This window comes from Poecile atricapillus, chromosome 3, assembly GCF_030490865.1.
Source record: "Poecile atricapillus isolate bPoeAtr1 chromosome 3, bPoeAtr1.hap1, whole genome shotgun sequence".
Taxonomy (NCBI): Eukaryota; Metazoa; Chordata; class Aves; order Passeriformes; family Paridae; genus Poecile; species Poecile atricapillus.
The window spans coordinates 26,366,736-26,390,581 of record NC_081251.1 but is presented as its reverse complement, the minus strand read 5'-3'; positions in this window follow the sequence as shown (position 1 = coordinate 26,390,581).

Genomic DNA, 23,846 nt, shown 5'->3' with positions numbered 1-23,846 from the left:
TATTTTGAATTGCTCTGGAATTTAATATATTAAAATTTTCAGGAAAAAAATGGAAAAATTCTGCTGTGATATTACACCCAAAATCATCTGAATTTAAACAGTAAACTGCTTCTCTGTGGTATTTAGACAAACAGCAGTTCAGGATGTAAAAATATGGTCCTTGTTAATCTATTATACTAAAAAGTATGAGACAGGTGAAAGCTGCAACAGCAACAGAGCTTATCACATACAATTGCCTGTCAAAGGGCAACTGTCTCATACTAAGTGAAATTGTTGTCTGCTCGCAGTCTTTGGGCAAAGTGAGTAGAAGAGAATGTGTATAACTCCATTATTTGCAGTTCAGCTGAATTCAGCTATTAGAGATACCCTGTAAAAAGTGAACAGCACTTAAGCCAAATGTGAAAATTATGGCATTTTCACATTTCAGGTCTATAGCCATTATACAAGGATGCTTTGAGAGACATTTCTAGACTTTCAAAGAGAAAAAAAAAATAAAATCACATCCCATGGCTACATGAAAAGCAGACCATTTTAAGCACCTCTCAGAAATTTATCATTTCTGTCACATGTTAACAGGGAGAGCTACAAAGGCACATCTGTTATGCTTCTATGCTACTGTGTCTTGCTGCATTTTCAGGCTCATTTTAGCCTTAATTTTAGCCTTTTCTTGTTAAATGGTGCAGGAGAATCTATTGTAGCAACAACTCCAGTGGTTTGTGAGGTGAATCCATAAAGAAAATTTCCTGCATATTCCCTGATGGATTTCTGGTTTCTTTCAGTAATTATTTTGCCTGTCAGTCACCATAAGCCTGGCTGTGACAGCTTGAACCTTTGAATCTGACAAGAGGTGATTGGGGAAGTTACCTTGGAAAAGAGTTTAAAAGGAACCACTCCAAATACTACATCAGTCATCAGTGGTCCTCTGCAATCTTCATTAAAAGACAGCAGGAGATCAGGTATTATAAGACTGTCACAAAGTTATGCAGGTTATTTTTAATCATATTTTATTTTAAGAATAATAAATGCAAATCACACTGTCTGGGAAGAAAAATATATGGTAATTCAATAGAGCTTGAAAGTAGGGAGACAAACCTAGCATAAAAATGAACATATCCAAGAATCTTTGAATGTCAAAAGAGAAACCCACCCTTAAAAGTTTAAACAATATTTTGTTTTCATTCTTCAAGTAACCAAAATCTCAGGAAAATAGGGGTCAAATAATTTAGGGGAGAAAGGGAAAAGAACATTCCTGGTAAATATTTCTGGAAAAAAAGTTTATGCTCAGGGACTTGCAATTATCTCCAGTGGAAGAAAAGCAATCCAGGCTGGGATTCTCCTTTTGAATGACAGTGCTTTCAAGAATTGTATTGGTTTGGTCCTTGACTCTTAGAACTAAAAAGTGCATCAAGTAATGCCTAAGAAACAACTAAAAATATAATATACTTGATATCAACTGCATTGAATGCTCAATATTCATCTTCTTGCTTTTATGGTTCTACTTTATGACTGGCTTCTAATTTTGTCCTAAAGGATTTATTCTAGCTTTGCTAGAGTAGAGTTACTCTTCTGGTGGACAAAATACGATAAACTCAGGTACAATTAAAAAATCTTTCCAGTACAGACACAGATTGTTCTGAACATTTCATGTGTACACTCTTTTTCAAAGTACAGCCTGAGTTTCCTCAGTGCCTGCATTCTTGCTTCTTCTCTCTTCTGTTCATTTTCCCAAGTAACAAACCTGTTCAAGCTAGTATGAATTGTGGCTCTGAGCAGCCTCAGGCTGTGTATACTTCAACACAGAGGATAAACTGAACCTGCGGCTGATGCATCCTATATCACAGAAACACTGATTCAACTGTGTTGGAAAACACTTCTGAGATCATTGAGTCCAACCTGTGTCTCAATGAACACCACTATGTCAGCTAGACAATGGCACTAAAGCTATGTCTGGTGATGCCACCACCTCCCTGAGCAGGCCATTCAAATATCTACTCAACCTTTGCGTGAAGAATTTCTTCCTGATGTCCAATATAAACCTCCCTGATACAGCTCAAGACTGAGTTCTCTTCTGTCACTGGTTGCCTGGGAGAAGACGCTGAACCCCCCCTGACTACAGCCTCCTTTCAGGCAATTGTAAAGAGCAGCACAGTCTCCCCTGAGCCTCATTATCTTCAGGATAAACAGCCCCAGCTCCCTCAACAGCTCCTCACAGGAGGAACTCTAGACCCTTCACCATCTCCATCGCACTTCTCTGGACTCACCCAAGGATCAAAATGCCCTTCTTGAACTGAGGGACCCAGAACTGGATGCAGGACTTGAGGTGTGGCCTCAGCAGTGCTGAGTACAGGGGATAATATTATGTTCTTCTATTACGCTGTCCTAGAACAGTTCAGCAACTTTTTCCACAATGTCAGGTCAAATAGGAACTCACTAAAGCTCCACCAAGGTCCTCATGTGTCTATTGCTTTGTTTGGCCTGGTATCACGATGATGGGATTAGAGCTTGTTGGTGGCTCAGTTTTCCTTTTGCTGTATGTTCTGGCATATTCTTGCACACCTCAAATGAATGGGTTTGATAGTAAGAGTTTAATTATTTTCCAGAAACAGACACAGACATGACAACTCCAATATGGATGGCACAAAATCTTTCAAAGTGACCAAAATCCAGGTCTTCTAAATCTTATCCCTGTTTTCAGAAACAAAACCCAGAACGTTTTGCTAGCAGGCATCAGCTCCTGCTCAGATGCATTTGCAAATAGATGACCCTAATAGCCTAATCCATTAAAGTAGGAGCTGCTGTATCGGAAATTTAGCATTTGGTAGGATTCTTTTATTATTTTTTGTTTATTGAAGTTAGCAAGTATTATAGTTCCAACAAAAAAGCTTTAAATTGAATTCCAGGATATTTAGTTGACATTGGAGAGCCTCAAATTTTTATTATCCTTGCTATAAAGTAAAGGAACACCTGCTAAAAAGAAACCTTCCATTATGGATTTCACTACCACCCACAAAAAAGTAAACATTTTAAAAACTGCCATTACTAAGCAGTGTGAGAAGGCAGTATATGCAGCAGTGATCCAGCTCCACGGGGAATGTGCAAATAAAGGTCTTTGCGGGTAGATGCAGAAGCGCTCTAGAAGAAAGATAAAAGGCCACCACAATATGCATATAATTTCAGAGGCATACTATTAAATAAATCTCAAAACTAAGATGACTAGGAGTGTTTAATGGAATTTTATTTAAGAGGCCATTACAAGTTCCACAATGCTCAGCATTACCTTCTAGGACTTGCAAATTCTATAAGCTTCATTGAATTTCCACCTATTTTGACACTGAAAATATAATTCTTAATGCATTTTTGACTCCTAAATATCTCTACTTAAAATGCCATTTGCCATAGCTTCTTTGATATGCTAAAATACACATTTTGGTACATATCTAATCTAAACACCTATACTATCTGCTAGGCTAGCAAAAAGAATAAATTTTTATGTTATGTACAGTTAATAAGACACAATAAAACAGCATGACACAATGATAAAGTCTTAGCCTCTTATTTCTCAGGTCTGCTTTACATGTGGCTGCAGCAGATTCCATTACTCTAAAATGTGAATTACAATGACAAATATTTCCCTGATACTCTAGAACCAAGTTCTAAGATCAGGGGCTATCTTTTTTTTCTTCCTTTTCTATTACATCTGATTACATAGATCTTCCATGAAAAATCCAAGATGATTCTCTTATCTTTTGCAGATCTCCTTTCCATGCCTTGCTAACCTCAGTATTGAACTGTTGTCGTGGTAGTCTTTCAGAAAAGCTGATAAAAAATATATGTAAAGGACATTTGAAAAGTCAAACTGAAATTTTCACACTAGATTATTATATATTAAAAATGTCACAGAAAAACAAATTCTAAGAGCAGTAATAACAAAGATTTTAAAAGCCCCAGCCTCCACTAATAACTTGTTTGCAAAACTTGGTGAGCTACACATCAGAGAGATGATTCTGATACCTGCAACACTGGTTATTCTAATACCTTCAAAACATTACTTGTGCAAGTGGCTGTAGTACTTACAGTTAAGATTTCTTACTGCTTTGAGAGTGTGAGATTACAAAGCTGAAGTTAGGAACCTAGGCCACTAATGGGCACCAGCAGGAGTTTGCATCCTGCCTTGTGTTTTGGCTATACGCAGAATTCAGGGTGTTACAGGACATTCCAAAATACTATGTGGTATGAATATTCCCTGCTTACCTTAGGATGATTAAAACTCCCGTTATTAGTAGGGTATAAATGAATTTATGACTTGTGGTTTTGGTACTCATCTTCCTCCTGTCTCAGGCTGAGAGCCCCTGAAGGACTGGGCACCCTAAAATACACACATATTTTACTCAGGAAAATGAGTGAAAGAGTATCAGCGATTTTATTCATGGTATTTAAAAATAATTTGTTTGATGAAGTACAGAAAGATCTAGTAGTTCCTGAATATCCCATTTAAGTAAACAGTCTAAAGTAGACATATAAACAGTTATTAAACTGACATGACAATTGGCCATAGTAGACAGGATTTCTGTGATTTCAGTCCAGCCTTCTTGCTCTTCCAAAAGCTGAGTTAAAGCCCAAATATACTAACCGAAAAACTATCATTTAATGCATCAGCACTTCCATGTTGGTGCTTACATGATAAATTTTCTTGCCTGTGACTGAAGGTGATTGGGTTTTGCCTTACAACAAAAGGACACTGCTAATGTCTGTGCAGTAAAACAAAACTGTTTTAATAGGCTTCTTAGGCAGTCAAACATTTCAACAGTATCAGAAGGTTTCATATTAACTAGAGAACCCGCTTTGACTGCCTTAAGGCTCAGCTAGAGAAAAAAGTTGAACCTCGCTGTCAGCAACAGACTCGGGTTTCCTTGTGACTTTTAAGAATCTATTCCTTAAACACTATTGGTTTGTTGGCTTTAATCAGAGCTTCACAGTATTAACAATTTTTTTTATAAGGATAAAGCATGAGTTTGCCATGGAAAATAAGGTGGTAATCATACCAATAAAATACCTCCACTATGGAGTGTCTCTTAAAGAAAATTATGTAGAATTCAAGAAGCACCTAAACTTGGTATTAGGTTTATTCCCCTTTAAAAGCTTGTTATAGTGAGTTTTAATTTAATTAAACCATCAACAAAAATGTTTTGATACAACAAAACTTGGAGGCAATTTAAAAGCAGATAATGGTCATGTAGAATATGAGAAACTTCACAGAGCTTTTAAAATATCATATGCATTTCTTGCATAAATAAAGAAATAAATAGGAAAATAAGTGATTACAATGTGGATACTGTAATTTACATAGAAGTGATTATCTTATTGTGAATAGTGCAACAGTGCCTTTGACAGACGGATATCACAAAAATTACAATTTTCTCTACCAGGAATTGCTTTATTTGAATGCAGTTCAAAACTGTAGTCTAACTGCATATTTCATGGCTATTATGGCAGGCCTAAGTCTGTTGCCAACTTTCTATTGCAACAGCCATGCACTAATACCTCCCATCATAAAACATTTTCTTTGGCCACAATAATCTTTGTATAAATGAATATAGGCTAAAATAACAGTGCCCCTTGTTCACCAAAGTATTTCTGAGTATACCAAACTTTACATATGTCTGCCGATTATTTTTATTTTTTAATGTTAGCATGTCATTAGCTACTTTGCTGAATATGGTCCTTGGGTAACCTAAAATTATTCTTTTGTTAGTCTCATGGTTTTTTCAGTATTTCCAAGTCAAAGCATACTGTAGAAAATTATACTTCCGCCAGAGAAAAGCAATTCACTCTTATCAAAATCATTTCAGTAGAAAAATCTGAATGATCAAAACCAAAGTCTGAACTTGTTTTTCTCTCAGTGAAGTTTTGCATCTAAATGTGGAATTATATATTTGTAAGGAACATGTGGTACATATGGAACAGTCATTTCATATCTTTATAAAATGTATAGCAGATGGATAAGATACTTTACTGGCAGAATTAAGCAACACTGCTTCTATAAGACTTGAAATTCATTATATAAGTAGTGCTAAAACTGTGCTAGTCTTATCTAGGTAAATAAGATGTGGCTTGGCATGGAGATAGCTGACATTATGCAAGATGGAAGAAGGTTTCCAAAAGTCTCATGCAGTTGCTGATTTTTCCTTTGCATGCTTAATAGATGAATCCAGTGTAGTCGCTGAAAGCAATGGCAAAACTTCCTTTGACTTTTAATGGCATGGAAATTCAGTTACATGTTTTTGTCACTTGAAAGTTCAGATAGAAAGATATGTCAGTGTGGCAGAGATTGGAAAAGGCATAATTTGAAAGGAATTTTAAAGAGAAGAGAAATCTTTGAAGAATTCAGGCAGGATTAAGATATTATTCCATTAAAAATAGGAAGCTTGAAAAAAGTGTGATGTATGTTGGTCACAGAAAGTGGAATTAGAATCTTCAAACAGGAAAAGATGAGATGCTTAGTGCATGTATAAGTAATGCGAAACTGAGATTTTAAAACTATATTATCTAAACTATTTCTAATCTTACTGTTATTTTTATCTCATACTTCCAATATGAGAAATTTTAGCTGAAGTAACTTACCATGTGGTTCCAGGCCACATTTTCAGGTTTTGTATACACCAGGGATCTCTATGAACTAAAAAACCGCTATGCAAAAAAAAAAAAAAAAAAAAATCAAAAGAAAATTTATAGCAGCTTTGCAATTCTAACGTCTAGTCAGATTAAGCACAAAACATTGTAGCAGATTGATAAAAGAATGATAGAACCACAAAGTAGAAGACTCAGAAAACTCAGAAATTAGGAAATGCTAGAACAGAAATAGCTCTTGCAATTGATACCCTTAATATTTTGTTGTAGCAGTCTTAATAAGATATATGACATAATTAAATTATCATAATTGTCACTGTTTAGGAAAGGAGCAAGATTAGATTCTGGGGATGGGTGAGGCAGTTTCAATGTGAACGTTTTAGGCATAGCATAGTTATATGCAACAAAAGCCTGGTTATTATAAGAAGAAAAATAAGATAACTCAAATACATTTGTTTTTTCCTACCAGCTCTGCCTTCTATATATTGAGTAGCTGTAAAATTATACAACAGGACAATTGACAACAAACCAATATATAATATAATATAAAGAATAAATTCAATAAATCATATATGGTTTCTTTTAGAAATTAAGGAACCTGTTCCACCCTGTTCTTTAAGCTCTTTTCAAGCAAAAAGTTTTTTCCTTAAACAACTTCCTTTTCAAATGTAATTTCTCTTCTATGAATGACACATTTGAAGATAAAATTAAGTCATTTTGCAGTACTCAGTGTAAATACGTATCTCAACGTTTTTCCAAAGCATGAAACTATCCTTTTTCCCATTCTGACAGTTCTAAACCAGAAACATTTAATTTTAGCAAACCTTTTCTCAGTGAAGGAAAAGAACCTTGGCATTGAAAACATGCTTCAAAAAAGGTCATCCAAGCAAGCAGTAATTTTCCTTTTATAAAAGCATCAAAGTAGTGGCTTAAGAGGAAAACAAGCCTCAATCATTCTGACGACCATTGTAAGTGCATTATATATGTTATTTTCCAAATAGTGTAAGGAAATCATATTGAAAATCTGACTGAAAGCAAAGAATGTAAAACTTTGTCCCTGGATGAAATCAATGGAAACTTTTTCCTTATGTTTCCCTTTAAAAATGCACTGATCTTGGAATTGTGCTCTTGGGAAGACAGCAACATTTTGTTTCCCGTTTTACCTGATTCCCAAACCCCTGAATCAGCCATTGTTGGGGCAGCTGCTGAGTAGCACTACAGCAGAGGGAAGTGAAAAGAAGATACTTTCAGTTGATGATGCCTCTCTTTGGGATTCAGTAGAAGAATAGGAATTACATGACCTAACTTCTACAACAGGTATCTGAATAAAAAAAAAAAAAAAGGAGCTGTAGATTATCTATTCTATACTCTCCTGATCTCAACATATTCTCAACATATTCTGTTAAAGTGAACAGCCTTAAAAGATTGAAAACTGTTATAATGGACTGAAGAAATAGAGAAATCAGCAGTATGACTGTCCCACTACTGCAAATTTGAGAAGGCTTTGGATAAACCAGTACACAGCAAAGATTTTCTACTGTTTCAATAAATTGATTTTCTTGAGTCTCAGGCAGGTGGTGGTGACCCTCCTCATGCCCTCCGCACACAATCTGGGCACAATCTCAAACTGGAACCAAAGTACTCTGGAGAGAGAAAGAATTCATATCTGAGGGTGGGGGTTCAGTGGATCGTCTTCAGTGCTATGTTATATTCACAGCCCAAAGTAAATGTGCCTCTGATCCTTATGAGTCAGTGAAAATGTTTTAGGAATACATACAGATGGAGATTGCTTTCAAGCAAGTTCACTTTTAGCCAAAAGGGTTGCTAAAGGGACTCATTATAATGGCACCTAATTTCTTTTTCCCCAGGAAAGTAAATGGAAAAAGATAGTCTTGTCTGAGGACAGTCTGAGTTCAGGCTGAATAAAAGGAAAATGAGCAATACATAATAAAAAATGGTCTGTTGACTTGTAACAGAGACTACAGTTCTTAGGAAGGACCATAGTTTTCTCAGGCCCTGAAGCTCTAGTAAGTAATGGAAAAATAGTGTAGTAAAACCAAGAGTGTTGTTTTATTTGAATAAAAAAACCACAGCAAACCAGACTAGCTCAAGAGACATTGGGATTGAAATAAACTGCTGAAACTCTACTGAAAAAAGCAAATTGAGGCGTGTTTAAATTATTATTGCTTAGGCCTCTCACAGACAATGCAAGTTGTTTGCTGAGCTTTGTATTGAGGGTGGGCTCTAAGTTCTCAGCAGCAGAGGCTTCAGGGGCTCTGTGAGGGGACACGGGGGCAGCCCCAGACAGACACAGCCGGTTCCGACCGGACACAGCCGGTTCCAGCCAGACACAGCCAGTTCCAGCCAGACACAGCCAGTTCCAGCCAGACACAGCCAGTTCCAACCAGACACAGCTGGTTCCAGCCAGACACAGCCAGTTCCAACCAGACACAGCCAGTTCCAGCCAGACACAGCCGGTTCCAGCCAGACACAGCCAGTTCCAGCCAGATCCAACCAGCTGCCACAGGGCACGACTGAGCTGTGTAAAGCACCAAGGTGAGTGGAGCAGGAGGGGCAGAAGGTGCTGCAAACACTGGCGCAAATATTCCCCTGCAGGCTGTGGTGAAGAGCGCAGTGCAGCAGAAATCCATGCAGCCCATGGAGGACCCCATCCAAGCTGTCCTTGAGCACTTTCAGTAATGGGGCATCCACAACTTCTATGGGAAATCTCTTCCAGTGTCACAGCAGCCTCACATTAAAGAATTTCTTCCTGAAGAACTATTGAAATGGATGGATTTGAGTTGCTGTAAAAATGACTAGTAATGACTTCTCCCACTAAATGAAATCAAAGTTCCTCTGAATACTCAGAGTTCCTCTGTAAAGTCTTATCACTGACAAAATATTTTTTAGATTAGCAAAATGTTAGTCTGGTCTTTAGTTATGTAGATTATATTATACGCTCAAATAATGTTTTGTGTTATAGGTTGGATGTGAGTTCATACAATCACAAATTTCTGTCCTCTAAACCCATGCTGGCTAGAACAATATACAGTTGATTTTAAGAGCCTTTCAGAAATATATTGTTAAAGTAAATTCAGTTTGCAGTCCCACAGGTAGGTTATCCTAACAAAAATATCCTCTATTCCAATAGCTACGCTTAAAAGGAAGCATAAGATAGTTTATTGTAGGATTCTCTGTTGTGTGTTTATTTATTGCAAAATATAGTTGGAACACATGCTGTGGCAATTGATAAATCTATAGAATACCTCTTTGTAGAGCAAAGAAAAAAAAATTTGTCTTTTTAAAAATATGGCTTCATCCAAATGTGTAAGAGCTTGCTGTTGTGTCTATATGGCCCACATTTTGGGTACTCAGTGTGAATAGTCTAAATTTTCTCTGTTCAGTTTAATAAAATAGTTCATTTAACCTCTTCAGAATGATGATCTGTTTTCTACGACAGACTGAACTGTTTAATAGGACTAGCTTAATCATAAATACTGTCAGGTGTATGGTTAGGGAACTGTCACCTTCCTCACACCTCTGAACTATTGTAATATTCATTCATACCACTGGAAAAAAATGGAGATGCAGATATTCCCTTAAAATTTTCTCAGCACTGTCCAAGCACAGATATATACATGTCCATGTGACGGATAAACTTCACAATTTTAAAAGAGAGCATTCTAGACTGCATGGATAGTCTATGTATATATAAAAATGTAAATATAAAAACATAAATATAAACCAAACATGAATTTCTGATAACCAAAACCTTTCTAAAACTACAGTTGTGGTGGATTTTTTTTTTTTCTTTTTTTGAGACATTTATTATTACAAGTCATTTCAGGTAGGAAAAAACAGTGAAAGTCATGTGATAAAAGAGTTTGTGCTTTCTTTGCAGATCCCACGCTGGAATTTCATCATACCTGCAGCAAGGCCAGTAGAAACCTTTTGTTTTCTTATATTGAAATGGAAGATGGACACAGTTACTGAAAACAGCATTACCTGTTGCTCTGGGACTGAAGGGACTCCTGGTTCAGCCCTGCATGAACACTTGTGAAAGACCAGTCTGTGTGAGTGGCTCCTGACACCCTGCTTTCTTCAACTGTCTCCTCAAGCAGGTGATGTATGTCTGGGCCTGTCGACCAATCTGTTGTGACAAGGAACACTCTTACCATTTGAGATGGAATAGTTTAAAAATCAGATCCAGTATAGAAATGCACCACCTTCTGTCAGATGGCACTAAAAAATAAAAAATTAAAAAAAAAAAAAAAAAAAAGTAGATCATGGGAGAAAAATGGGCTATTAATAATTTATTTTATTTGCAAATGACCTGTATATAAGCTTGGATTACAGCAAAATGCAGTTACAGATTTATTTTTCTAGACCACAATAAAATATGATTGTACTCCAGTATTTTTCTATTATTTTATGTTCAAATGTCCCCAACTTATTGTTTTAAGTTTTAGAAGAAATTCTCCACAGTTGTATGCAGGGCAGGGCAACCTGGTTCCTGTTTAGAGTGTTGATAGAATTGGCCTTTTCTTGCAAACTATTATATTCATATTTTGTAATTAATATTCTCTGGGGAAGTTTTCACTCAGCTCAGCTAACAATTCTCTATATCCACCTTTTTTCTTGAAGCTGTGTTAGGTACAAAACAGAGCTTTGGTCACTGCACAATCCTAGCAATACCCCAAGTGCAATATATCATGGATTTGAGATACTGTCCAGGCCCCATTCCTCCTTAAAAACACCCTATGGATCACATAATTAAACACTGTATTAAAAACATGTAAACCACAAGTTAATGCCTACCAGCAATATGTCCAGTAGAATTCTGCACATCTTTTCTTTAGGATAAAGCACATGTACAGTCTAGATGCAGACAGGTGTCTTGACACAAACTACCTTCAGTAGGGATGTAAGAATTGGATAATTTAACAACTGTTCTCAGTTGAGTCTAGATAAAGTATGTGAAGAACATCATTCTTTACAGAGAAAATAATTTTACCAATAAAATTTTTGTGATTGTCTCTTAAAGAATTAGACATCAAGATAGCAGGTTAAATCAAAGTTTCTGATGAAAAATCTGAAAAAAATTATAGAGTCTTAAGTAAAATTATTGCTGAATAATTTTACTAATCGCAGTGTAGAAACTTTTAATCTCTTTTCCCAAAACTTTCCATTTTTGAGACACATATCCAGCACAGGAAATTTCAGCCTGAGCAGCTAAAGATTAGCAAAATAAGTACAAATGAAAGCAGGATGCTGGGATAGGAGGAACTAAGCAACCAAAATAGAAATAGCGTTGCATAAACAGATAATAACATGTCATACTTCAGTTCTGAAGATGAAAGTGAGGAGTTCTGTTTGTACAGCTTTCTGCTGTGCCTTCTTATGAAGAGAGAATAAGGATAATCACAGTGTGACCAGAGCCATGGGACTGAAGAAGGGGCTTGGAACTATAGGGTTTGCTGGTCTGCAGGAAGTATGAGTGTCTGCTGAAGATGAGAACCTGTGGAATGGGGCCCAAAAATCTTATAAAAAAAGTATTTGAACATCCTGTCACATCACTGTGTTAGTTCAGAGGTCTCTGCTTTGCATATATAATTTTTCAATATATGCATGTGATACAAATATTAGATAGGAAACACTTCTGACAAAACTTGTCCAACATAATGTCTGTTAGAGTCATCTTTTGAGTTATCTTTTGTGACTCATCCTTTATAATCAAACAAATATATCCCACACATTCTTCCCAGCCTGAAGGTTGATGAGGGAATGTATCATAATTTCTAGGGAGTTGGATCTATTCTCTGAAGCCTAAACAAAGTACTATGGCTTGACACAAAGCTTAAAATCTCTCACTTATAAAGATAGTGATTAGATGAAAAATGACACTGTGTTTTTAAAGTGCAGATGTGTTGACTTCAGCTGAGGCTGTGTCTGCACACAAAGCACTGCCAAAATAAAGAGTATAGTCTGCTGAAATTTCTGCTGACCTTACCATGTGCAAAGATCTGCCAGCTTTTGAGCTTCACCCTTCCCTTTTTTTAAAGGGCAGCATCTGGAGTAGCCAAACTGAAAAGGAAGCTTTTGTAGAAGGAAGGATAAATGTTCTTTTCCCTAAGTTTTTTTTATTGTTTGATGAAATGAAATTACTTTCTGTTGGAACTCCTACTTCTTTGGTAGAATTTTGGCAGAGGCTGAAACTCAAAAAATCTAATAAAATAAGAAGAGGTAGAAACATTAAGATATATGTCATTTGAATTTAAAATGGCTGCATAGTTTGAGTTGAAGATGTTTGAACAGGAAAAAAAATATTACATGTAAATAATACCTCTGGTTAATTTTTTCAGTGGAAAAAAGAACATAAGGACATGTGATATAAAAGGTATTTTTTCTATTTTTAGTTTATAAAATTACGTGTTTATACATGCTGCAGATTCAGTTGGCTTGAAATTTCTGGGACAATAAAATCTAAATACATTTCAAATAAAAACTAAATAGACAAGGATTTAAACAAATTCTTTATTAACCTGAAAGCTGTAAAAAGAAAAAAAATAATTAAAATTCTCCTTTTATTTAAATTTTTACTGTTTTTAAAGTATATATCAGTGTTGTATCATTTATTAGAATGTAGTATTTTTTTCCAAAAAAATCTCTTGATTCACTCATTGAAATTTATATTTTAAAATATTTTATGGTCTCCAGCACAATAGGTAGTACAATACTAAGGCAACAATTAGAAATGCCACTCTGACCTGACAGTTGTGTAATCAGAATAAGAAGGGAGGAATGTGATACATGGTGTGCCTGGGACTGCTGCAGTCATTACAAAAAACCCTTGTCACAGGATGTGGTCCAGTGATAAACAAGGTCAGGCTAGCATACCATCTGCCCATGGAATATTGTGCCGATGTGTTATTTCAGGTCTTTTACACCTACATGGTTTTCAGTCATTTAAAAACAGAAGAAATTCTATCAGGAAGAAAAAACAAAACAAAAAAAAACCACATAAAACCCCCCAAAAAACCCCAAGCATAATTAGCAGGTAATTAAACATGGAGCAAAAGATAAAAAAGAGAAACACAAAAATATCTTTGCATGACAGTGAAAGCGGGGTTGAAAATCTTGCCATCTCAAACCATCCATCAGTTCTGAATACTTTAAATGGGAAGGAATCTGCATTCAGCTCTCCTCCTTTGGATGCTGTCTTTCTGGGAGCCTCTACTTATTGGCACAGGGCTGCATATTCAGGGCTCCTGTGGGGGAAAAGAATTATTATCATTCCTCAGCTGACTGCCTCATGCTCTGTGCACAGTGTGACTAAATTGGCTGAAGTAAAGCAAACCTTCCAGAATGGGTCTTTGAAAACACAACACTGCAGAGTCATAAACGATGCCCTCTGCTTTCATTGCACAGGAAGATACATAGTTCTACAGATGTAAGGTGCTATGAAAGGGCATACAGAGTGGATATAAAGCCTTTCTTTTGTTTTATCTTTCTTTTTTATAAAGGAATCTTATATCTTTCCTTTTTATAAAGTGAAATTATATTCTGTTTGATTCTTTGAAACAGAGAAATTAATTTACTAGATAAGTACATACACTTCTATTTCTCAAATTCTGTCCTTTTTTGCATGGTTTATTCCCCTTGAAGAGAAAAAGTTTCTACTGACTTCATTTGGAAGCACATGTGAATCAATCAAGGAGCAGTTGGTGCCTTGTGCTCTTCGGAATTGTGAGCAGTAATTGGCTTACTCTTCAGGATGCCATCCACTTACTACACTCTGTAAATTCTTCTGCAGACACCTTTTAATTCAAGTAAAACAACAGTGGCAAAAATAGAAATGTGAAATACAAAAGAAAATCAGATATTTTGTTATGGCACGCATTTAAGATCACCATATGAATGCATTACACAGGCACATATCCTCATTCTTATACTGTGGAATGGGAGGCCCCTTCTTCCCCTAAATCAGGGGCAGGTTCCGCCTGTCCCCATTGGAATGCACACCAGGTACCAGAAATGGCTTTTGCACATCTCCAGCCAATTGCAGCTCTTGCATTGCAGGCTTCCCAGAGCCTTTTAAAATATTTTTAAATTTTTGATTAATTTTTTTTAAATTTTAATTTTAATTTTTTAAATTTTTTTCTTGAGAAACACAGGTATCAAAGGATTGTGAACCAATGGGCAGGTGGTGATCAATGCTTTTTCAAGGAGTAAAGAAAAGGATTTCTATAAGCGGGACAAAAGCCACCCAAGCTTCACTGCACTCTCAGGTCTGTATCTCACAGGTGGCTCTGCCCTCCACCAACTCTTTACAGGTTTCACACAAATACAGTCAAGTGCAAAATCAGATGTGTAGAATAACTTCATTACACATATCTTCCAAAAAATCATAGGTAGCCCAGGGTTTCTTTTCTTATCTTTATTTTTCAGTGTATACATGGACATAATTTTCAGTATTTTCAAACTTTTATTTCCCTTCTTGTTCTAGTGTCATTGTATATGTTTGCATTTTGAAAATCAGTTAAGTTTGTATATTGATTTATCAAGTCTATATATTGAACAAAAATATTATATAAGGACAGATATATTGAATTTCAAAGACTATCCTTATAGGTTCTTTATAGAAATAAGTAAATGTGATCTTGATGAGACTTTTAACACTGGTTTTTAGCATAGGTAAATTTTCACTTGTTATTTTCTGAGCAAGTTTTTACCACTGCATTTAAGAACACATTCCAGTGGTTTTGGTTCTTTCTTTATTTGAGGATTGATTTTTCTAATGAGCACCACAGTGTTGTTAAAAAAATCATTCACATATATACTTATGATCATTGAAATTATTTTTAAGGTTAGTTGAATATCTGACTATTCAAAGGTATACATAAACTTCGATCTTTTGAGAAGCAGGATCTGACTTGAGAACATCTCCTTAAAATCAAATGTTGTATGTCAAGATTGAAAATAATGGGCAGAGGATCCATCACTGTGGTCTAGCAGAATGCAGATGATGACTGATGTAAAGTGGCTTGGAGGTCTCTGAGAGGTGCCAAAGGTCAGAACCCCACAGTTCTGTACTCAGAATCCATGGTGACTTCAGGGTGTGAATGGACAAAAAAGCAGCTTCTTTTTACTTGTTCAGTTCCCACATTTGTTAAGGCCCACAATGGCATTAAGGGCAGAGCTGTTGCTTAAATATTCCTGTTAAAGAGGGTCTAATATCTTATTCACCTTCAGTGTCTTCTGCTCTTTCAGTGGACTCTTTTGAAGAAGAAAGTAATGATATTGCTCCAACTTTGAAAATATCAGTAAACTTTATGACTTCTATATTGTCTTCATGTTAAATGAAAGAGATATTTGCTTCCAATTTTTCTGCATAATTAGCACAGAGACAGATCTATTTGCTTCCATTGCACAAAATGTATGTGCTAAACTGAAATTAAGTATTTGGTTTTATGCTTCTCAGATACTGTTCATAAATTCAGTTTACAATAGAAAAGAAGGGAAGGGTTACTTAATATTCCGCATGAACATTGATTTAAATTCCATTGAAGTATACTCTTAAATTATGTTTAAATGTGTGATCCTGGAAATTTAAATCCTTTATTCATTATTTTGTATCCTGGGGTTTAGAATCTATTCTCTCAGAAAGAGTTTATAAAGGAAAACAAGACTTTAACTTCATTCTATATATGTGTTGTTATTTTCCTTCTAACTCATGCATCTACTCTTTCACCACCAAATGTTAAATGATTCCTGTTCAGTTCTGTTCCGGCTCAGGACTCTGGTATTGCTTTGAATCCTGTACTTCAGGATGTTCTGCTCTTTTGTTTTTATGTGTGACACTCATATCCATTCTGGGAAATTATTCATGCTTGTTTTCATTCAGTTTACTTCTTGTAAACCTATTTTGGGTTTATTGTACTGCAATCCATCATTATTCCTTTGACTTCAGTAAAACTTAAATTGCCCTCAGAGGAGCTTTGCTGAACCTCAGAAGTTTGCAGCAAGATGAGCTATACAAATTTTCTGAGCAGGAGATAAAGCACGTTAACCCTCTCAATAATCTATTTTGTGACTGAGAGTGGACAAGGGACAGTTCTTTCCAAAGCCTTGAGAGTCTGTACACAGACTAGGCTTCTCTTAGAAGGGAGCTGGATTTTCATAGCCATCGCTGCAGGAGGAGGAATGGTCACTTTCCAGTAGCGCAGACCAACATTTACTAAATGAGACCAGACAAGAAGCACTGTAATAATAACAATGGTAGTAAGGGTCCTGTTAAAAAGAAAAATATTTTGGCACAGTGTTTTCTCAGTACCTGATTAAGGAGAAGGCAGAGAGGAAAACATACACCTGTATAAGCTGGAAACGGTTGAAAGAGATTTGTGACCTATAACATTCTTAGAGGAAGTTTTTGACACAAGTAAGTCTGGGCATGTCTGGTAATAATGAAGGCAGAGTACACCAGAAAGCAGAGATGGGCTCATTATAAGGAGAAAAGTTTGAAAAGCCTTAGAGAATGGAAGAGACAAAAGCTCTTGTTTCCTGTCCAAGTGCATTGATAATATAAAAAATCTTTAAACACAAAGACTGATTTTATTGCCACTAATTGGGAGCAGTGTTCAATTCTTGGAAAACAGAAAAATTAAGAAAACTGTGGGAAGAGAAAGAAAGACATTCCTAATCTGTCTGCCTGGCAGTATGGCTTAGCAGCTCTTATAATTAGACTCAACTCATGTGAAAGGGAAAGCTCACACCCCTGCCTCTGATTATATTTTTCATGGTATAAGGAAGGAGTTTAGTACAATCACACATTACAAAAACTTTATTTTCCCAATGTTTTAAGGTGAATACAAGTATCTATTTTCTGTAAGAAAATTTGTTCTGTCCCTTACAGTATATATTTGAGTAGATTTCTATGAAGCATTTATGCATCCATTAAATTTCTCAAAATAGTACACAAAATTCAATTAACACACTGCAGTTCTGGTGATTTTGTGGAGGCATTGTGGAAGAATTCAATTTTTTGTTTTATAAAATGCCTCCCAGTGTACACATACCCCAAAGTCACTTAAATTTTTAAAGTGATTCCTACCCCTGTCCAGTATATGGTACAACAGTTTATGAGAACAACTTCACAGAAATGCTAATGAAATATTTCCCCATTCTCTTGCCCGGAAATTAAAGAAAAATAAAATTCTGTGGTGTTTCTATAACAGGAAGACTAACCTTAGTATGGTTTGGACATTAATTACCCTAAAGATATGAACACAGTGAAAAATCAGAGAAGGTAAAAATCAGAGCAACAGTAGTTTTAACAGTCTTTCACGTAAGACTATAAAAGAAGAAAGAAAATTGGTAAACAATGGATGGCTTTTTTCACATGGAAAACTAAGCCAATGAAACATCTGCTTTGGTAGTCTCAATTATATTGGTAATACATACACAGAGCCAACAGGAATAATATGGAAAATCTACTGATAATACCAAGATAACAGTTGGAACAGCAAAAAGGAAATAGACATCTTTAAAACACAGGTAACTGGGTTTTGAATATGTCAGCATATGTACATATCATACAGAAATTAAAGGTAACTTCACCTTGCAAACTTCAAAATATAATGACAATTTTTTGCCCTGCAATTAAATAATATATTCCATTTAAAACTTTACAGTGTGTATTTTTGGACATTTTCTTATTTATATATGTTGTATACAGGTCTTTGTTTTCTATAGAGTCAGCTTTAATCACTCATTTATAATGACTCCTTACTCCTCCTTTCTTTTGGTACTTTAATCAGCTCTAGCCACTGCTTATGATTTTATTCTCAATTCTTTTAAATCTTCTGTTGAAGTTCTTTCCTTGTGCTTTTTCAGAAACGCTTTTCATTTTTGTTGAAAGTCCATACTCAATCTGTGCATTGGTTTAGATGTTTGAATGTGATAGTAATTTCTTATTCTCTTTACATACCACACTTTAAATCTTTCACTTCATGATCCCCACATAGTTCTTGTGCTTATCATGCTGGTCTTAAAGTCCTACACTTGCTGTACCTTTGTTTAGCAAGAATTTATCTTATCTTTCCCTTGGCATTTATTCCTTCAGCCTGAGCAATTCAAAACAGATTCCCTACTGTTATCTTAATCTGAGAGGGAGCACTCCAGGGCTCACTCTCCACTAACAAGTCCCTCTACCTGGCATTTCTCTTTAAGCTTTTAATATTTTACTCCAATTCTGCAGAAATTTAGAACTTGGGAGATTTACCAGTAAATTAAAATGTTTCTGATTTTTCTATAATTTAAAGACACTATGCTGCATTTCTTCTCTAGAACATTTTGTGAATCAAGACTAATGCTATTTAATTGTTTATATTATCAGCTTAGATGCATATCTTTAAAATACCTGAAAAAAAATAATTTATTTTAATTTTACAGCATCACTAACAAGCACAATACACAGTACACAAGTAAATAATCTACTCAGCACATATATTTAGTAGGTGCACCAACCAATGTAGTCTCTGCTGCGCACCATAGAATATTACCATATCATTGACCCCTGTATGAATCCAAAATAGATGGATTTCAGCCCTTACTGTTGTTTGTGCTTTATGCTGAAAGCAATCAGATATAAAGGGGAAATTCATACTGGGAGTTGCACGTTCAGATATGCATTTTGGGTGGTTTTCTCCACTGTTGATCTGGCAATTGAAAACTGGCAATGTTGATAAACACTTCCTTAAGACATTTAAATTTAATTGCTTCATCTTCTAATTGTCTCTTTTACACTACATTTAGCTTCTTAAGTCTCTTTCATGCTTGAAAACATGTTGGTTGTCACTTTTTTAAAAGTACTTGAAAACTGGACTTTTGTTCTTCCTCTTTGTGGCCATGCAGAATCTTTAAGATCCATGTGGCAGTAGATAGCCATCTAAAGTTTGCAGCAAGTAGACCAACTATGTGTCAAAGGCAAGAATTAAATTGTGATTACTTTGAAGGATTGGTGTATTCCTGCTTCATATTGAATACTTTGAATAATAATAATTGAATAATAATATTGAATAATATTGAATATTCCTGTATTCATAGCTGAGGAAACTTAGGTTTCCAGAGGAAAAGGGGATTAAGGGGACAACTCAGAAACAGCACTCTAAAATGAAACTCCAACTTCTGCATCATTGATACATCAGCAAAACTCATTACAAACCACACATGCAACTGTGACTTAAGAATCATTACAGAAAACAAATTAGCAATGAAAAATTTCTTATGTATTTTTTTTTAGAGCTGAAATAGTACTGAATGTACTGAATGTACCATGACCAGAAGGGAATGTATCCAGGCTTGAATTACTGCAGGAATTTAGGAAAACTCTAGTAAGCACGGGGAAACTGCTGAGAGGGGAGTGCTCTGACTGAATGTGCTTCGTGATTTGGAAGCTAGCACCTGAGAACAGGAGGAGGAATATTCAGATTTCCAAAAGCTATATTTATTACCAGCACAGAAATATAATTTCCTAATGGGTTATATTAAAAAGAAAAGAAATTAAAAAAAAAAAAAATCAAAGATTTTTTTGAAGAAAGATGAAAAAGGAGTTCAATTCAGATGTAACCAAAACTGAATACACACACACCCCCCACACACATTTTCCCAGAGTAATCAGTGAGGCATGTAGCAAGATTGGAAGGAGTTATGTTTTGAACCTTTTGTCTCAGCCCATACTTTGAAATGTAGCATGTGGGAGCAGAAGTATCATTGAACATTTTTTTCTGCCTCCTGTGGTCAAAGAAAATATAAAAAACAATGTTTCTGAAAGCAACAATGCTATTGGCACCCTAATGCTAATAGCTACCCAGTGTTATTAGCTTGCTCTTTGAGCCCCACTTTGGTTATAGAAGCCAAGAAAAATCCTTAAAGAGTGTCCGTAATAAAAATGGAAGACACAACTCCAGTTGAACTTCTTCATCTTGCTCTACTGGCGTTTGTAACTTGGAGGGATGTCCCCAACAGCTAAGGCTCTGAGAACTGTGGCCACTTGTTACAACTCATCTCTTGTAAATTGGACACATTCACTGACAAACTTTGTATCAACACTTCATTTATATCACCTAGAGATCCAACTGCTCTTTTGTCTCAGTGTTGCTATAAATGCAACACACTATTTTCAGTTGTCTAATCTATAATTCAGTCTTTTGTTTTTGACAATGCAGAACTAGAGTTGTATTTGCTTTGAGGCAGTAAGTGCAAGTAAAACCGTTTTGCAACAAAGTGGTTACAACTAAAAATGAGCCCCATAATTCAAGATTTGATGTTCATTTGTCAAAAATTCTTTGAGGTTTCATTTGGAAATGTTGTTATCAGGTGCAGAATACTGACAGAATTCTGGTAACCTATGGGACTCTTTTGTAATCTATATCCTATGGAATTGGTATCATTAAAGCTAAAATATGAATGTTCTGACATGTTTTTATATCTGAGTGATAATTTGAGCTTTTTTTTCAAAGAGAGAATGTCTCCTTGCTTCATACAGCAATTCAATGATCCACAGGGTAGCTGAGATTCATTTTAGCAGAACTCTGAATAATGGTATTCAAAGTAACCACAGAGAAAGAGAAAATTACAGAATGAGATGAGGCTATCTATTAAATTATGTAAGAGATCAAATTTCCTCTGCCTCTGAAATGTAAGATGGTTGCAAACCTTTATTTTAAAACTCCCAGTTAAATCTACCAACCTAACTAGAAAATCTGTAGTCAATTGTGGTACAAAAATGAGCACTGCTGATAAAGAAATACAAAAATAACCGCAATGTAAATGTCAAAATAAGATATTTTAATCTGCTTAGGTGCCCAAGAACAGTGGCATTGCACAACCACCGTTTATTGTCAGCCGGTTATTCAAAGCCATACGCTGTCCTTGTTCTACATTCACAGGTCATTTCAGTAGTTCTGTTATGAAGGTTAGAATCAGCACATGGTTCAGAGAATCAGTATCAGTGCTTTGAGAAATTGCCTTCTCCCCTGTGATTGTTAAAAAAAAGTAAATCCATTTCTGTTCATTGTCACTCAGTAACCAAATGTGTAAACAATTTAAATTTTGCCTGGAGTCAGATAATCCTATCATTATTGAATCTCTTTAAGCACAGAAAAATATCTAGATTTGGATGTGTGTATGGGAAAGGGCTGTGCAAATAACAAGGAGAAAGAATAACAAAGAAAAAAAACAACACAAAAAAATCCAACTAGAAATATAAAAAAGTTGCAAAGACTTGTAGTTCTGTGAAGTAGATTTTTTTTTTAGTTGCTTCCAAATTTGTGGAGTTATTTCTTCATCCTTGCAAAACTGAGCAGAAGGAAGAAGATGAACAATAATATCCAAAAGGAAGAAAATTTTTTGAAAAATAGATTTGGATTCCTCAATTGCCTCTGCAGGGAATTTTTTTTCAGAAAAATTGTTTCCTCGTTCTTTGTAACATAAAATTCTACACACTGAAATGTAATTTTATAAAGCTGTCACATTTTTAATCCATCAGTCATTTTCCTCTATCTGATTAGCTTCATATCCATTCACTTATTGATACCTTTATCTTTCTTCATACATCACTTAGGCTTGGATAGAAAACATGCCTGAGTTTCTTCTTTTGTGCAGATCCAATTGTGCAAAATGTTCTATCATCATCTTCTTGGCTTTGGAGGTTGTAAAGCAGAAGTGAGCCTGTTCTCTTGACTACTTGGTGCTGTTGAGCAGTAGCTCAAGCACTAGTTATTAAAGCAGGAAATCCTCAGCTCTCCCTTATGTGCAGTGGTCCAGGTTAGATTGTAGAACGGACTTGAAACACTCCTCCTGTCCAACTGTCCAACTGTCCCAAAATTGGATAGGAATAAACTATTCTGTGAAAAGAAGTGATGCATCAATAAACACTTTGGAAGAATAACATCAATTTATTCTTTGTCTTCTTGTTGTGTCACTGTAGCTGCATGTCACCTTTCATGGAATAGTATCACTTTATGAGCTAAGATGTTGGTTGCGACTTGACTGGGGTTTAAAGTTGTAGAGATGTCTCTGAAAGCAGAATTTGGCCTAGTCTTACTATATTGCTAAGGATCATAGAGAAGATACGAAGGATTCATTTTGATTATGAAAGGATGGATTAGAAGCAATAATAGAAGAAAAAACAGCTTTTTACTTGTGGATTTTCTAATGTAATATGGATTCCATTAACACAAAAATCCTGAGACTCCATAGAGATACATCTACAATATAGTTTTTCAGAGATAAATCATACTTTAATAATTTCTTCATTAGCATATGGGCTTTCATCTTTCTAAAAACAATTTCTTTATATTTCAAGTTGATTAGTGTGCAAGCTCTTACCTTCCACAGCTCAGATCTGGTCAATGATTTAACAATCAATTTAACAATTTAACAACAGATTCTTGATCAAAGTGCTATCAAGCTATTATCAAACAATTTTCTTAAGCCAAATTCTGTGAAAAAATGGTCAGGGATAGTTATCTGATTATTCATCGTGCATCTTTGATCTGGGAAGCACTCAAGTAACTATTTCAAAAACTTTCTGTGCTGTTAGAAATTGTTTTCTGCCCTTCACTGAATAGAAGTGACTGACACTATAAAGGGTTTAGAATACAAATCTCCCTTTACTGAGAGGAATACAGTCAATTCCTTGGTTTCCATACATCTCAGGAATTCAATTTTAGCCATTTTGATGAAGCACACATGATATAATCAAAGGCAGGAGGTCTGTGTCCTTGCAGACTTACCTTGGTTGATTTGTACATAAAAATTCTGTGAGATAATCTGCCTACAGCCTGCTGTCAAAGATGTGACCTTCTTTCTTCTCCTGTGATCCTGTGTTCCCAGCTCTTTTGCTATACTGGATGCTTTGGACTAGCTCGCTGATATGGTGCAGCCTCACCTTGAATACTGAGTGTAGTTTTGGTCACCACAATATAAGATACTACACTACTAGAGAGTGTCGAAAGGAGGGCAACAAAGATGGTGAAGTTTCTCAAGTGGAAGCCATGTGAGGAGTGTCTGAGGGCACTTGGTCTGTTCAGCCTGGAGGAGACTGAGGGGAGACCTCACTGCAGTTACAGCTTCTTGTGAGGGGAGGAGGAGGGGCAGGCACTGATCTCTTTTCTGTGGTTATCAGTGACAGGACCTGAGGGAATGGCCTGAAGTTG